The sequence below is a fragment of the Emydura macquarii genome, unplaced genomic scaffold (assembly GCF_026122565.2).
Source record: "Emydura macquarii macquarii isolate MOO-44397 ecotype Brisbane River unplaced genomic scaffold, CSIRO-AGI_Emac_v2 contig_2199, whole genome shotgun sequence".
Lineage (NCBI taxonomy): Eukaryota > Metazoa > Chordata > Testudines > Chelidae > Emydura > Emydura macquarii.
In genome coordinates this window covers 1,949,378-1,966,371 of record NW_027132336.1, presented here as the reverse complement: position 1 = coordinate 1,966,371, position 16,994 = coordinate 1,949,378, and the positions used below count along the sequence as shown (strand labels likewise).

Genomic DNA, 16,994 nt, shown 5'->3' with positions numbered 1-16,994 from the left:
TAAATCATCACTCGAGTTTCTAAATATTACAGATAATAATCTAACATAAGAGGGTATTGTACGCAACACAAGATAACTATTTGCATCTCAATGTGATACATAAAAGATTAATCACTGGATTGGAAGTTGATGGTTGCCTAGGGACCAGTGATGGTGACCTGACTGCATTCAATATGGACAAACAGAAGACAGTCTCAACCAGTAATATATATACTTGATACTTCAAAAGAGCTAATTTCCCAAACCTGAGAGGAATTATGGGCAAAATTAGCTGGGAGTAAAAACGGAGACAAAAATATGAATGAAAATTGGGAGTTCTTTAAAGGAGATTTTATTAGATGGCCAAAAAGCCATGATTCCACAATTGAGAAAGAAGAAAACTTGTCTAAAAGGCCATCCCAGTTCACTGGTGAAGCAAAGGCAGCAATGAGAAATAAATATATATATAACCAAAATGGAAAAAAGCAGAAGAGACACCAGTAAAAAAAATCCATGATTGGCAGGGCGAAGGACAATAGTTTTTAAAGTACATTAGGAACAAAAGATCCTAGCAACGGTATGGGCCCATTACTAGCTAGAGATGGTATCTATCAGGCTGACCAAACCTGTCTCATTATTTATTTGTACACCCCCATCTATATCCACCAATTGTGTCCTGTCTTATACTTCGATTGCAAACTCTTTGGGATAGGGACCATTTTCTTCCTGTGTGTTTGCACAGTGCCTGGCACAATGGGGTCCTGGAGCATGACTAAGCTTCCTTGGTTCTACAGTAATACAAATAAAAAAAAAATAGTGTTAGGAGCTGTAGAAACAGAAGACATTTTAGTGCTGGCAGGATACTTCTATCAGAGTAACTTGCTTTGTTTTGGTATTTATGGTCATTTTCACTTAACTGAATCACTCCAACAGGATGCTTTTTTAATCCAATCATCTCAGAAATCAAATTATTTGTATTAAAAACAACAGCTTTCACCCTTTCTTTCAATCAATTCAGATTGCTTTAAAATGATATTATTGGATTATTTACTCCTGGACTATAAGAAGTTGCCCTTTAAAAAGGATGAAAAAAATTGTAAATGGAATCAAAGAAGAACAAGCCACGGGAAATTCCATGATGAGATTAGTTTACTACAATTAACGGCTGTTTTATTCAGTCACTTATTGACATTAGCATGTCCTGGAAGCAAAATCTGCCTGTTTCAGCAAAGTAAAAATCAAGGGAGGCCCAATCCTGTTCCTACTGAAGTCAATGTCAAAATTCCCACTGACATAATTGGGAGTAGGATCTGGCCCATGGATTAGTGAGGTGTTGTAATAGTTGTATAATAAAGATAACCTCTACTGCTTTGTAATTTTAATAAACAGCTTTTTGAGATTGGATAAATTCTGCGATCTTGCTTTGGCCATTTTAATCAATCGCAGTGGCTGTTTCTAACAAAGCAGTAGCCATTATGTTTTAAACGCACAAGTTCTTTAACCAAAAGAGGGGAGCCCTCTGCTCCATGTATCATTGCAGTAAATATTGCTCAACCATAGAGTCTAAGTTTCAAATACCTAGCCAATTACATGCTTTTAAGTAAATCAGTAAACGAATGCCAGGCTAGTTTGTACAGAATTGCAAGCACTGCTATCTTAAATAAGTGGATTTTTGTTATTTGTAAGACTAAAATGAGTGCAGCTTAACTTTGCAATTGAGTGCCTGACACACTAATCTCACCAGAAAGTGGTATTTGTGGCAATCGGTGTTTATCTCATTACGCTGCTGTTCCCCCTCGCTGCTAGTATGTAAAATATGTCAAGAGTCACTTCCAGATCTCAGTTTTTACACAGCTTCAGATGACAGGCTTGTAGCCAAGTTCACCTGGGGGAGCTGCTACCTTCAGATCAAAGGGTTGCAGATCAAATCTCTACTGCCTTAATGTGCAGGAGGACACATGCACACAACCACTGGATGCTTGTTCTATTTTCTAGCCTTCATGAGAGAGACTCCTGCAGTGCCTGAGCACTGGACTGGGAGGCATGAATTCCCGAGTTCTAATCTTGTAGGTGAAGCCAACTGCAGCTGTAATCTTGAGCAAGTCACCTAGCCCTACATGTTCAGAAGAGTCCATAAATCTGGGGAGTCTGTTCTCACATGACCAATTTGACCTGATTTCTGGAGTGGCTGAGCACCTACAACTCCAAAAACATCTGTGTGAGATGCAGGTGCTCAGCACCTCTTAAAACCAGGCCTGAGGTGTTTTAACTGGAGCACTCAAAATTAGTGAACCCTTTTGAAAATATCAGCCTTAACCTTTCTGTGTCTAAGTTAATGGATCTGTAAAATGGGGATAATACTTAATTACCTACATCTCAGGATAGCTTTAAGGACTGATGTATTGATTGGTTAATACTTGTAAAGGATTAATAGTATAATCTTAAAATATTGATTTAATATTTGTAAAGGCAGAAAGGAGTGCAATGTAAAAGTCATCATATGTCTATTTCTTGCAGGGTAATGAGCGCCTGGATCCTGATGGGGACAGCATGCACAGGCTTTCCATCACACCGAAGCTCCTGTCACTTATACTTGCTGACTTTGTTGAACCATTAGTAAGTGGTAAAATGCTTACTAGCTCAATCAGAATTAACTTGTGTGGTCTTTACTGTCAAACCTCGCACTTGGTTTGAAGGAACTGGATTTTCTAATAAACACAGAGCCTTTTTGTTTTAAAAATCTACTGAAATAAAGCAAAATCTTTGATTTAGACAGACATTTAAGAGGTCTTGTAAGATAATAGCTATGTTCTCAACTATATTGAGGTGCTCTATAACCATGACACAAGTGAAGAAATGATTACATTTTTCAAATGCATTAGCTTTGAGTGTGGAAAACGATACTAATTACATCAGGTAGGTTAACAAAATTTGCCTGACTATGTTCTAGCACCGAAAAGCATTTGAAACTGGAAATCTAGTATACGGTCAATAATTAAAAACTTTCTTGGTGAGGATCATTACTGATATCTCACGATATGCTGCCTAAGAGATATTACTGCAGATATTTTTGTAGAAATATTTCAGTAAATTATTTTAGGGTTTATTGAGCAGAAATAATTAGAAGAATTAATGAGAATTCCGTGATCTTCTATGGAAAACGTGGATCTGGTTTCTTCAGTCACTGAATTAGACAAAATTAGACAAAATGCAGAACAACTATGGCTGGCTCCCCAGTGACTTCTATAGAGAATAAACCTCTGGTAGGCAGCTTAGGTTAATGAGGTTTTTCACCTGTATGGAACTAGTTATCTTATTAACTAGAGGCTGAAATTGGCTCCTATGGTTTCATCCACAGTCCCAGTTGTAAGTTTATTTTTGTTTTTGGTGTTGTTAATTCAGCCAAAAGCTACACTTAGTCATCTAAAGTACCTCACCATTTGGATTCTGGCTAGCTACTAAAATACTGAAGATTATTTAATTGAGTTATAGTATTTCTTTCCATGCATATGGCCATGAAGGTGTCACTTTTTCAGATTTTACGTTTTAGCATAAAATATTGGACCACATCCCTCCATGGAGCAACCACATTTTCTCCAGCAGAGGAAGAATTTGGCTTATTATTCCTTAGTGCTCAGTGTAGCTACTATTGCCAGTTATCTAAGGCGACATCTCCTTTCGGGATGCACAACAGTGAACTCTATTGTGCATGTGCAATGTAAACCCTATCACACACACTTTCCTATAAATGGCCTTCAGGGAAGTTTCATGGGTTCGTGAAAGATGGGAGCAGAAAATCAGAGGCCATTTTGTTTCTTGACTCAGTTTAAGCTCAGTAGGTGATAAGCCTTAGAAGCTTGTGGACCATCCTTAGATGGCATCCCTGGAAATAAGATTTATGCTGGAGAGAACCCTCACTGATTAAGAAATGTATATATTCCACTGCTGATTTTTCTTGAAAAATGATGCAAACTATTGAGCTTACTGGCAATTAGGAAATAAAAGCTTTGACTGACATTAATTTCTGACGAAAATTAATTCTCTAAAAAGAGCTTTTTCAGGAAGATAGAAGAAACAAATTTTGACCTTAGTCTAATAGGAACTGCACTGTCCACAGATTTTGCTCAATTTTCAGGGCAACATTCAATTCTGAAATGTAACCTGTTTCCTCAACAATCCACAAATTAGCATTTCTCTACTTTCCCTGGGTAGCTTTTAAAGATTTTAGTAATAATTTGTTTTAATATTAATTAAAGCCAAAGATATTGAAGTTACCTGAAATCTGAATGAGATATAACAAAGGGCTTGCAGACAGATCAGATGGCAGTGGCAATGCCAGTATGGCAATGGGCTGAATGGTATTCCTGTAAGAAAAAATGTTGTTGTGGCTTACAAGACAGCAAAAGAACAGTAAGGTTGCAAAGCCAAGTACCCAAAAATTAGGAAATGTCAGAATTAAGGTCACCATTCTAACCTTAATTTGGATCACTTGTGTAAATGCATTATGGTACAGTCTTTAATTATAAGATCACATTACTTTTTTTCTTTACAAAACCCCTGCCTCATTTAGTCAGTACATATATGGTCAGTTTTGTAGTCTCGGTCCTGCTCCTGAGAAGATTCTGTCTCCTGTGGTCACAAGACCTTTAGGTCAATGGTTTTGTTCCAGAACAAAAAACTATCTGATGGTAAAGGCCTTAAGGTATGGGGCTATTAGGATGGAGAAGAGTTCTTTAAAGCTTTTCCCTTTACCCACTAGCATCGCCACAGTCTTGTGCCGGTTCAGCTGCAGCTTCATCCAGCTGCTGCTTTGGAGTTGATACTGTGATTGTCAGGAGTTGGTGCTGTTTATATTTATGTAAACGAAATGAACAGTTGGATGTTGTCTACTGCTACCACTTCAGCCTGTGTCATCTCACCAGCTCTCCCACTAGCTGTATACAGATGCCAAATAATATGGATAGTCTGGGTGGTGGACAGACCAGGTGAATCCAGGCTGCCTCTGCTCAGAAAGAATGGATTATTTCTTACCGAGACACATCTTCTATCTAGTGCATAGACAAAAATGGATTGGATTCAGAGCAGATTGGAAAAGCCAAATGCAATTTCTTCTGGGATTGTGCTGTGATCTGTCCCCTCATCTAAACCCCTGTTCCCAGACATTGCCCAGGCACCAGGCTTCACCAGCATAGAGCCGACTGCAGGATCAGGACCCCAGTTTCTACAAATGCTGGGAGAGCTTTGGGATGCTTCTTGTAAGTTGAACCCATGCCATTCATGGCTGTATAAAGTCTAATGGGTAGGTAGTTCAATTATTAGTTATAAACATTAATGCCTCCCACTGGAAAGAGCAGCAAGCCAGATTCCCTCAAACAACCAGATGTTAAGCTTTTGTTCAAGAAATGATTTCTTGGCATGTTGGTATCTCTGGCTGTCCAAGGCTTGAGTGACAAAAGTTTATCTGCTAATTCCAAGTGATGTAGTCTTGGAGGAGATCACTCTTGGCTCTTTGTTATCTGCTGAATACCTCTGGGGACCTGTCAGTATGCTCATTTTCTATTGATATCAAAGCAAGATATTTCAAGTCTGCTGTGACTTAAGTGAATCATGGCTTGAACACTATGCTTTCAAATGTAAGATAATGATCATCATCATTATTCAAGTGACCTGGCAAAGTTCACATTTCACTTTGAGTAGATTTGAAATCTTTCCCAATTTCTTCAGCTAGCCACACAGACTTTTTTTTTTTTTTTTTAAAGTTTTAATGACGACTTTCTTCTGCTCCTATTCTTGTGACTGACTGGACTGTCAGATGTTATACTTCTTTCATTATCAGGATAGCACCTGAACTATTGGCCTGAAGAGTTTTAAAATGATCTTCATCTCCCTGACCCCTTCCCCCAATTATGGTCTCTCTTTATAGTGAATGTATTGGTGGTAAACAGAACCAAGCTGACTGGCTTGTAAACTGATATTCTCTAGTCATAGAGCTGGTAACGTGTAGACAATGGTAACGTGGCAGTATGGTCTAGTGGAAAGGGCACTAGACTTGGGAGTCAGAGGACCTGGCTTCTCCTCCCAGACACTGACCTGCTGTGTGACCTTTGACAAGTCACTTTACCTCTCTATTTCTCCTCCCACACACTGCAGACCTTGTCCATTTATATTGAGTTTTTTGGGCAACGCACTGTCTTACTATGTATTAGTACCCAGTTTAGCAAAGAGGCTCCAACCAAAACAGGGGTTGCTAACATGTTTATAATATGCTGAAAATATAATAGAAATTTCCATGCACTACTCTGCTAATATTTTTCAGGCAAAACCACAAGAAGTGGGTGGGTCTTGACCCCACATGGGGTATCACTCATGGTCACTCTCAGTATTTGCCTATCCCTTCTTGAAATAACAGAGTCCTAAGTTTAACATCTTTTGTATGGATATAAACTAGAGCAGGGCGCATGATGAAAAATAGTTATTTGTGATTTGTTCAGCTTTAGAAGCTTGACATAGTGAAAAACAATTTAGAACAATTTGAAAAAAAAAGTGAAATTGTTAATCAGCCATCTCTAACGTGCTGAGCCCTGGGGCGCCTACTGAAGCCAATGGGAGCTGCTGAGGCTCAGCACCTTTGAAGATCAGCCCATGAACTGCTTCCAGAGAGAATACAATGGAGGATAGGTGAACATTTTCAAAAGCACTCTGAATTGGCCTAACTTGTTAAAAGGAGCTTAACCAGTGAATTCGACGGGAGAAGAGTAAGGCCAATGCTGGTTGCTTGGAAAAATCCCGCCTACAACATGATACTTTGGCTGATTGCTTATGTCAGAATTATGGCTTGCTTCTTATCTACCTGAGACCGGTGCAGAGCAGGAGAAACTGCACTAATATCAATGACGGAAGATTTTTCTAAGAATCAGGTCCCTTATATACAAGATAAAAATACACACATAGAAGTTGTCATTTTTAATCAATCATTCTACCAGCTACCAATATCTAGCATGTTTGTTCATTAAAAACGAATAATCAAGTTTATTTTTGCAAAACTCCTTCCAACCACTTCAAACAAGCTACTTTACTGGAATCATCAGCTATAAAAAAATGTATAGTTAATTCTCAGGAGGGAAAGCCATTTTTGCTTATGGATAATGGTTACATTATAATATTCATTTTTCAACCCACTACAGTGCATATGCTTATTAAATCTCCATAGTTTGTTTCACTCTTAAATACATCTGTACAACTGCTCATTAAAGTGAGATGACCAATGCGGTAGTTCAGAGTATTCCTACTGCAGTCTTACTTTAAGATAATTGAGCACTGATAAATTGGAAAATATATGTCGACTATATTAAGTAAATTGCTTTATATCTATAGCTGTGCTGAACTGCTTGATAGAATCTAATACACACATCCCCCCCAAAAAAAAACAAAACAAAACAAAACAAAAAACAAACTTACCACCTTACTGGGTCAAAAAATCTTGATACTGAGTTGCTGAAGTGCCAAAACATTTAAAGTTGATCCCCATGTGTGAGCCAATGACCTCGCTGAGACTATCTGGTAAGGCCAGAATGAGTTTATGTATCATGATCTCACTCTGAATGTAATTATGTCTAAGATGTATGTGAACCAAGATGTGAATCACAATGAGACCAAGTGAGGGAGATGGGAATGGGGAATTGAGTGTCACACGGTGTCGTAAGTGCTTTTTCTTCTTGACATAACATGATTGAGTTGGAACAGCAGTCTGGCTCCTCCGCAACACTCCAGAGGATGATTTGGCTCATGCCTGAACTGGAGCACTGCCAAGGCTAGCTGTGAGCCTGAGCTATAAGAACCAATCCTTAGGCAAGGACTGAAGGAGGCTGGTTGTCTTACTGTGGCTGATGATCCAGGACCTGGAGACCATCACACAGAGTAGGAAGCCACAAGAAAGTGACAAGCAGACTTGCTATACACACTGCAAAACCATCCCCAGAAAAAGACCATGAAAGAGGATCAGCCATATGACCCCAGAGACAGAAAAGGATCCCCACTCCTGATGATCAGGCAGGAGCAGTCAGCTATGGGATGGGTGGGGGATGGGTGGCCTTGTAACAGCTGGTAACATGAGTAGCAGGCAGCATATGCAGGTGAATCTCAAATAGTTTTCTTCAGATAAATACCGAAGAGTTTCTTTCACTGATCAGGGATGAAAACCAATAGAATTAGGGATGAAACCAATAATGTTCTACAGTTTCTAAATAAAGGTTTGAGAGAGAGATCATTGCAGGGATCACTAGACTTTACTAGAGAACTATATCCATACTAGTGGTTTTCAGCATTCTTACAGAGATGATATAATCCTTTATACTATGGTTAAAATCAATACAATTCTTCATTACATTTTAAACAGCATATTCATATGCGGGGGGAGCACCCAGGAGCCAGCAATCAGAGCTGGAGGGCAGGTGCCCAAACCACGGGTCACAGCCAGAGTCAGATCACATGCCAGAGGTCAGGACTCGAGTTACCTACAATGGGGCTGGGTCCGAAGCAGGAGCTATCACAACTGTGGGCAAATACTTTGAGCAGCCAATGAACTGCTGCTGCTGGTCTCCTGACTCCTCCAACAAGTCAGGGAGTGTAGCTGATCAAGCAGCTGACTACAGACCAAGCGACCTAATGAGCACAGCTGGAGACTGGTTCTGCTGCATGGCCTGATGCCCGACAGCAGGAGGAAAATGGGCTTCTTTACACGCGCGCGCGCGCACACACCCACCCACCCATCCCCTCTCCCCTCCCCATTTTTTGGAAAGAATTGGGCTGATTAGGAGCTGATTGGGAATTTTGTGATAAACTTTTTTTTTTGTTGTTGGAAAATGCTGCTCTATCAAAATCAAAACCTTTCTTGAGAAGGTTTCGGTTTTCACAAAACTTTAATCAGGAAAGATTTCGCAGGTCGAAGTCCCTGGCTCTGCCATTGCCCAGGTTCACGTGCTTTAAACACCAGGCTATTGAGTCTATGGCCCAATGAATATTTCATCATCTATACAAAGTGGAACAGCTCCAACACAAGAGACTGAGAGGAGCCCCCCATGCCAGAACACCCCACAGCCAAGTGGTTAGGGCCCGCACATGGGATGTGGAAGACCCATGTTCAAGTCCCTGTGCTGAGTAACAGAGAGCAGGGACTTGAACACTAGTCTCCTACAGCCCAGCTCACTACCCAAACCACCAGGTTACTGGCTATTCTCAAGGCAGCATGCCCTTATGGAAAAGGACAAAAGGTCCTGGTTTCAGCTTGCTGCACAACAGGAATAATTTTTAAAATACTGAAAATGTTTTGCCGGACAGGAAAATAATTTCATATGCAGCACTACTACTTAGTAAATATTTAGTGTTTGAGGCCTGGTCAGCTGAGTCTGAGGTGCATTTGCAATAACTGTCTTCTTAGTTGTCACCAGGAATTGAATGTCAGGCCTTTGTAGTTAAAGCACAAGATGTTATAGCTTGAGCAATAGATTAAATACACCAGCTAGTAGCTGTAGCAGACTCGTATCTTCTGTGGCTCAACCATGAGTGGGGAATACATAACATACTGAGCAATGGCTCACTCCCTGGTGTCCATAGCTTACAATTCTTTTGTGAGGACTATTTCTAATGAGAACCCTATCTTTTTTCCTCTGCTTACTTCTCTGGAGGCCTCATCTCTCTCCCTGCAACATTCAGGTGGGTAATTTATCTTCTGACCAGCTGGACGTCTCCCTCTGCCTGCATTTGAAGGAAGAGCTCCCTGATAGTGCCATTAAAAGATATTTGCTTTCTCATTCTGTACTGGAACTTCTCTGTCTGAGCCACAATGACCACTGACAAATAGCGACCTAGTCAGCTAGCTGTTCTGTCACGGCTAACCTGGGTCCTGTGAGCAAAGTAAACATTATGTTGGAGAGTGCAGACTAGAAAGAAACGCTATGTCCAAAGAGGGGCTTTGACATTGTAGAAGTATCCCACATAAGGCACAAACCTCTTAGTCTTCTTGCTAGGAGTCAGTACTGTACTGTTCTCTGAGCACATTGATTGTTTAATTTACCGTAATTATTGTGTCATTCTATCACCAGCATACAAACTACTAGGACAGTATTCAGAGGGAATGCACAAATTATCCTTGCATAAATAAGGTCATTTGCTCTTAATTAAACTGCACAACTCGCTGGAAAAAATGTATCTTTCTAACAAGGTAATTCCCTGAGAAAAAATGCCTCATTAATCTTTTTAGCATGTGTAACCTATTAAGGTCTGGTAAATAATGACTGGCTGTACAGAGAATACCACTGACCACATACACACTGAGGAAAATTCATTAACTGATGAGGCATTTGTAATAACTGGTATCATTAGTATTTCCTGTTTATAGCTGGGACCCTACTAGTTGTGCATACTGCTCATTTGTGTAACAATGTTCCCATCATGGTTATCCTAGTCCTGCCTACATTAGTTTATTAAAACTGTGTGTGTCTTGTTTTAGCTTAAAAACTGTTGGTGCAGGGACTGTCTTAGTCCATGTCTGCTCAGTGCTCAGCAAAATGGGGACCAGATCCTAAAAATAATAATGCTGCACAGTTCTATCTGCCTTTAATGTAGCTAGGAAAGAAGGGAAGAGACTCTGGGAATGAAAAGCATCATTGAGAATAAGCATGATAGGATCTTTATGAATAGTCTGACATTGCTCCCATTGATTTTAATGGGAGTTTTTCCCTTCACTCAGTGGGTGTAGGATCATGCTCAAAGAGAGAGCTAAGGAGATGATGATAAAAACCCAACACAAGTATAGAATGACAGATATAAAGAAACTGAACCCCAGGTTTTTGGGCTACATGCAAAAATCATTGGGTAAAATTCCATGGCCTGTGCAGTGTTGGGGAATATAGATTAGATAATCATAGCCAGATCGATCAATCGTGTTCTCTCTCTCTCACTCACTCTCACACAGAGTTAAATCTCCAACTTATTTTATCCCTACTCACTGTAGTTTTTTCCACCATCTTGACTCTCAAGAAGGAACCAGACAATGAGCCTATGATCTTGAGATTACAATTAAAAACCATGAAGCTGATGGATGGACAGCATCATTAAGAAACTAAAACACAACCTGAATACAAAGCCATCATGTAAAGCAAAGCAGCAGCCTCTCAGCATGTCCAGCCACGGAGTTTGTGAACTCCGTATGTTTAGCACAGACACAGTTAAAGAGAACACTAATCAGTACTGATCTATTTAGTGTAGGTCCCTTAAAAGTGAACAAAATGTTGGGTTTATATTTAATAATTCATATCCCTAAAGAGTCTTATATGTCAAATTTGACCACTGAAAATGAAATCACAGCAGATCATATTCCTCTTTAAAACTATTAAAGTGATGTGCAATTTCAGAACATGAAAATTTGAAACTGACAGGTGAGGAGTCCAACAGAAAGTGAAACAGTCACAGAATCAGACATGCAGGGCTGGAAGGGTCCTCTAGAGATCATCAAGTCCAGCCCCCTTCTCTGAAGCAGGACTAAGTAAACCTAGACCATACCTGACATGTTTTGCCCAACCTGTTCTTAAAAATGTTCAATAATGGGGATTCCACAACCTCCCTTGGAAGCTTATTCTAGAGCTTGTCTATCCTTATATTAGAAAAAACTTTCTAAGTCTCCTTTGCTGCAGATTAAGCCCCTTACTTCTTCTCTTGCCTTCAGTGGACATAGAGAATAAGTCATCATCATTGTCTTTATAACAGCCCCTTAACATATTTGAAGACTGAAGGGGGACCTAATAAGCTTTCTTTTCCTCAAGATAAACCTGCCCAGTTTAAATCCCCCCCCCCCATGAGTCAGGTTTGCTAAACCTTTTATCATTTTTGTTGCTCTCCTCTGGACTCTCTAATTTGTCCACGTCTTTCCTCGGGTGTGGTGGCCAGAATTGGACACAGTACTCTAGCTGAGTAGAGTACTCCAGTGCCACGTAGAGTTGGACAATTACCTCACTCGTTTTAATAGTGCTTACAAAGTTTAAATGAATAAAGATAACATGGAATATGAAAAAAAACACCTTAGATTTCATGTGATTTCTTTCATTACATCTAAGTATTTTCAATTCTATATAGTTCTGGGATGGTGATTTTGATATCAACATGAAACTGTTGATTAATAAAAAAGTCCATATTAACTTGCTGATCAATCTTTCTATGCCAGTGAATATGACAATTCATCCAAAAGTAACTCTACCATTGGAAATGCAGACAGACATTCAAACTACTACAAAATGTCAATACAATTTAAAATGGCCTTTTCAGGTAATGTTGGTCCATGGCCAAGCCTTTTCCTTTCATACACACAAATATCACAACCAAAATAACCCCTACTAGATATGTAATGCTGTCTTCTCTAGCAGTTCACATGGAGCAGTAAGCAGGTCTCTTCTTTGGTTTCACTGAGCAACTCACTTTACCTCTTCTGAGGAGAGCTCCTTCTGTTTTAATCTACTTTGCCTACTGGCTGTAACCACAGGTAATCTGCAAACCAAATGCTGGTTTATTGTTATAGTTAGGATAGTCCAGAACCTATGTTGAAACAATGATAATTGCATTAGTATATAATGCAGTAATTCCAACTTCTGTGTCTTTGCTGTCAGTTTTGCTTAACATAACATCACAATTCATGCATTAGCTGAAGAGGATAGGCTGAAATTGCTCTAGGTGTGCATGGTTTCACTCATCTTTGGTTCCCTGCCTGCAAAACACTTTCCTGTTAAGTAGTGCTATGCTGAATAATGTAACACATTTTCCAATGCCAGCCTTCCTAACCATTTATTTATAGACTGCTACGTTGAGACTTGTTCGTGAAATACACATATCTATTATAGTTTTAAGTTGTCCATAAGCTCCCTTATTTAGCTACAAACCCTCTGGGATGCATTTCATTTGGAATCACCAGAATGTTACTTGCTTAGAAGGAAATGCATGTATAAATCTTTGTCACTTATCAAGAGAAACAATTGTATAGCTAAATTGTCCAGTTCAGTTTGATAGTCTATACGGATTAGCCTTTTAAGAGAGGTAGAAAGTTCAGCTCAGTTGAAGGTAAGTTTAAGTTCAAAGTGATATTTCAAACTATCTAGCAACTGATGAACATGTGCTGTCTGAGCATTTTCCTGGGGTCTTGTGTTTTGCCATACCTCGCTCTGCAGGCTTTGAAAACTTCCACGTGGTAGTCTTATCTCCTTGGGTAACTTTGCATGACTGCGCCCCATTCCCTTCTGATACTGAGTCACCCTTTTGACATTTTTTAAGACTTTATAAAAGCCTCTGCATTCTTTGCTACTTTTGGAAACGTATTTAATCAGTCCATCAGTCAAATAGACTCACTTGAACCATCTGTCCTCCCATCGCCTTACCATGGCAGAGATGCATAAATCTTTAACTTCTGTATATAAAATCAGTAGCTGTTTCTTCTCTATAATTATTCTTATTTCACTTGTGCTAGTATCACTCCTGTGACTTTGCAATCAAGCAGTAAACAAGTTTGTGCCATTTAGTTGTTAAGACACTTTGGCAGGGTTCGTCTTGAACCCTTATTTTAGTTGTCTTACTTAATGCAGTCTTTGCTATTATAACAAATACTTTCTTCCCCCCATCATAAGCTAGATTTTGTTCTAGGATACAGCACTTAGTAAAGGGCAAGTGTTACAGTGCTGGACAGGGGCAGCTCAGGGAGTCATGATTCTCTCGCTGCTGCTAGGGAGCGGGTAGAAATTTTATTGCTGGCTTACCACCACTTCTGATGCATCAGCTAAGTTGCATTGGGTGGGGTGGTGTCCAGGCTCTATTTACTACCTACTCCAGGGAGAAGAAAGCAAGCATGCAGGTTCCCCTTACCCTTGTGTACTTAGACCCAAGGTCTGGGTAACCCACGTAGAGCAGTGAGGAGAGGTTGTATTCCCCATTATTCCCCTGTAAGACTGTGCAGAGTAAGTGAAAATGTAGCACAGTCTGTTGAATAGGTTCACTGTCAACATCGTTTATTTAAAAGAGAAGACTACATGTTAGCATGACACACTGTTGCTAGGAGACAGAACCACAGAACTTCCTCTTAAGATGACCCTTGTCATTTCAGAGGGTCTGTGTCCAGAATCTTTAAACAGCCTTGGCTCTCTGTACCATTATACTGAAACTGCATGAACCCTTTTCTTTATGCAAGCCTTATTTTCTACAAAAAGTGAGTTTTATTTCCATACTCTCATGATAGGCTCATGATAAAATCCAACTATTTTTCTATGTTTCAGTGGAAATCAGATTGGAAAAAGGTAAATGGGAAATTTCTTTTTCATAAATGCTCTTGGAGTTAATGGTTAAAAGGTCAGTTTCTCAGTCTGAACACTCATCCTTCATGAAGCAGACAAAACAGCCTTTGTTAGCTGTACTAGGAGTTCAGGACTATAACTCCATTGATATACATTGCACTATTATTGCTACCATAACATATCACAATGCACAGATACTGTTAATATATCAAACTAAATACTGTATGTCAGTTTTAAAACTTCAAAAATTATTTCACACTCCCCCCACCCATAATTTCACAAAACTCACCTCTCATTCAGGAATGCATATAGTCTAAGCCTGAAGTTTCAAATCAATCCCACCTCTGAGTTACTTGGAAGGACACAAACATGAAAATAAAAGAAAGAATGATTTTTTAAATTCCCTTAAACATGCTTTATTTTTTATATGCACACTACGCAACAACTGCTGAAGTTAATATTTATTTTACCATTTTTAGGGTTAAAGTAAATATAAGAAAGTTTGACCCCAAAGGAAAAATTTGAAAGAAAGAGCCACATAACTGAAGAGGAGGGATCATAAGATCAGCTAGTCTGACCTCCTGTATGACACAGGCCATAGAATATTACCCAGTTACCCCAGCACTGAGTCCAATAACCTGTGTTTGACTAAAGTGTCTCTTCCAGAAAGGCATCCACTCCTGATCTGAAGGCAAGAGATGGAGAATCCACCATTTCCCTTGATAGTTTGTTCCAGTAACTAATGATCCTTACTGTTAAAAATCTGTGCCTTATATCGGATTTGAAATGGTCTGGCTTTAACTTTCAGCCACTGGTTTTTGCTATGCCCTTCTCTGCTAGATTAAAGAGCTCTATTGCTCCTGCTATTTTCTCTCTGTGAAGGTGCTTACATACCACAATTAACTCACTCCATGTCACTAATTTGTCATCACAACAGTGCACCTGGGGATGAATGTAGATTGATCATTACACTCCTGACAATAACATTTTCACCTGCTTGTTTTTTGTATATTTTCTGGCTTGTCAGCAGTGCACCTAGTTGCTGCATGAGATAGCAAATTTGCAAATAAACTTTATGGAGCTACTAAGTAAGTTGAATATTATAAGTGCAGGTATGGACCTAAAAAAGACTGACAGCAGCAGCTTGGGTGCAGTGGGGAGGGGCATCTGCAGGAATTGGTGCAGCTCCCTGGCCACCCTGGTGGAAGTTAGAAGATCTACTCTAACTTTCACAACTGATGCTGACAGAGAATTAGGTGTAGTGAAACTCCACACCGTCTCCTGTCCATGCCCTGTCCTTGAAATATCCCTGAAATATTCTCCTTGAAAGAAGGAATTTGAAGAGGCATTGTGTGTCCACTCCCTGTGGTTTAGGCCTTAGCAGACTGGAGAATCCACATCTCTGTGCATAACTGTTTACATTATGCAATTTACTTCTATTTGTATTCCATTTCATCATTAAAGCTATCAGAGAAACAAAAGGTTACCAGTCATTGATCAAGGTCAGATGTGCCTACCTGCTTTTCCAACCCTTCCATGGACTTGTTCCAGGCTACCTCATGGACTGTGTGTTTCAAGTTCCTTCTTCTCCACTTAGCGAATACTGGCTTGCACTCTAGACCTCAATACAATCTTACCAGTGTTGGTTTGTAAGCTATTTTCACTTCAGCATCTGCCACACACAGCCTTCCTGTTTCTCTCTGCCTCCTCAACCCTCCATCATTTTAATTATCTGAAAATATTGCATACATCTCCTTTTTTACTCTCTGTATTGAGATGTTTTATAGATCTCGGTCAGGTTCTAGCACCCTATATTATAAGGCAGAGCTTTTCACGGACTCACCCTGACAACCAGATGGTGTGGGCCTTATTAGCTCCAATCAAAGAGCATACAACAGAGAAAGTATGACCGAGACAAGAAAAAAAAAGTGAAGGAGAGAACAACTGTCCACAGGAAGCCTTAGCAACAGCCATGCTCAGTTTGAGAGAAACCTCAGACAAATGTAATACCAAATATGAAATTAACAGTAAAGTAAATCTCAGGAAGAGGATAAATTCAGACCATATCTAGAGCATGTGTTTGTGTTAGGACTAGATTGGGAGTGCTATATCCTTACAGTATTATTTAATAATGTGAAGCATTTTGTGCTACAGTATTGTTATGGGTTGGGTTAACCCTTTTTGAAACTATGGGGTATCACTGGCACTCTTCATTGAATGCAGTGATGTTGTAGCTATGTCAGTCCCAGGATATGAGAGAGACAAGGTGGGTGACGCAATATACTTCTGTTGGTGAGAGAGAAGCTTTCAAGCCTACACAGAAACTTTCTACAGGTCTGGGAAACTTTAGACACTAAAAAACTCATGAACTGAATAGACACAGATTTATGGATTTTTATAACCATCTATAACCCACTAACCTTCCCTCCTCCAGCTGCCATTCCCCCTCGCTCCCTTTTCCTCCCATGACTGGAGAGATGTTAAACAGGACACTTCACCTTGAATGGTCCCTTGAAATGTCTTAACTATTTATGCTAAACAATCCGTTCCATCTTGTATTTAGCTGTGACACACTGAGGACATTTCCCAAACCTTAAGAAGGGCTCTGTATCAGCTTGAAAGCTTGTCTCTCTGACCAACAGAAATTGGTCTGCTAAAAGATATTTCTTCACCCACCTTGTCATCCTTATT

General features: G+C 39.7%; 1 long non-coding RNA gene across 2 annotated transcripts in view; it reads right to left on the bottom strand.

The window, feature by feature from the left end:
• The window catches only part of LOC137160346 (uncharacterized), a 68,229-nt gene that overhangs the window by 18,579 nt on the left and 32,656 nt on the right, over window positions 1–16,994 (bottom strand). Inside the window, exons 2-3 of one of the 2 annotated variants that reach the window (XR_010921859.1) lie at window positions 4,255–4,343; window positions 356–767 (exon numbers count right to left, since the gene is read on the bottom strand). This is a non-coding gene — a long non-coding RNA (uncharacterized lncRNA). Of the gene's footprint in view, window positions 1–355; window positions 768–4,254; window positions 4,344–16,994 lie in introns of those variants that run through there. The other variant, XR_010921858.1, reaches the window with a different exon arrangement.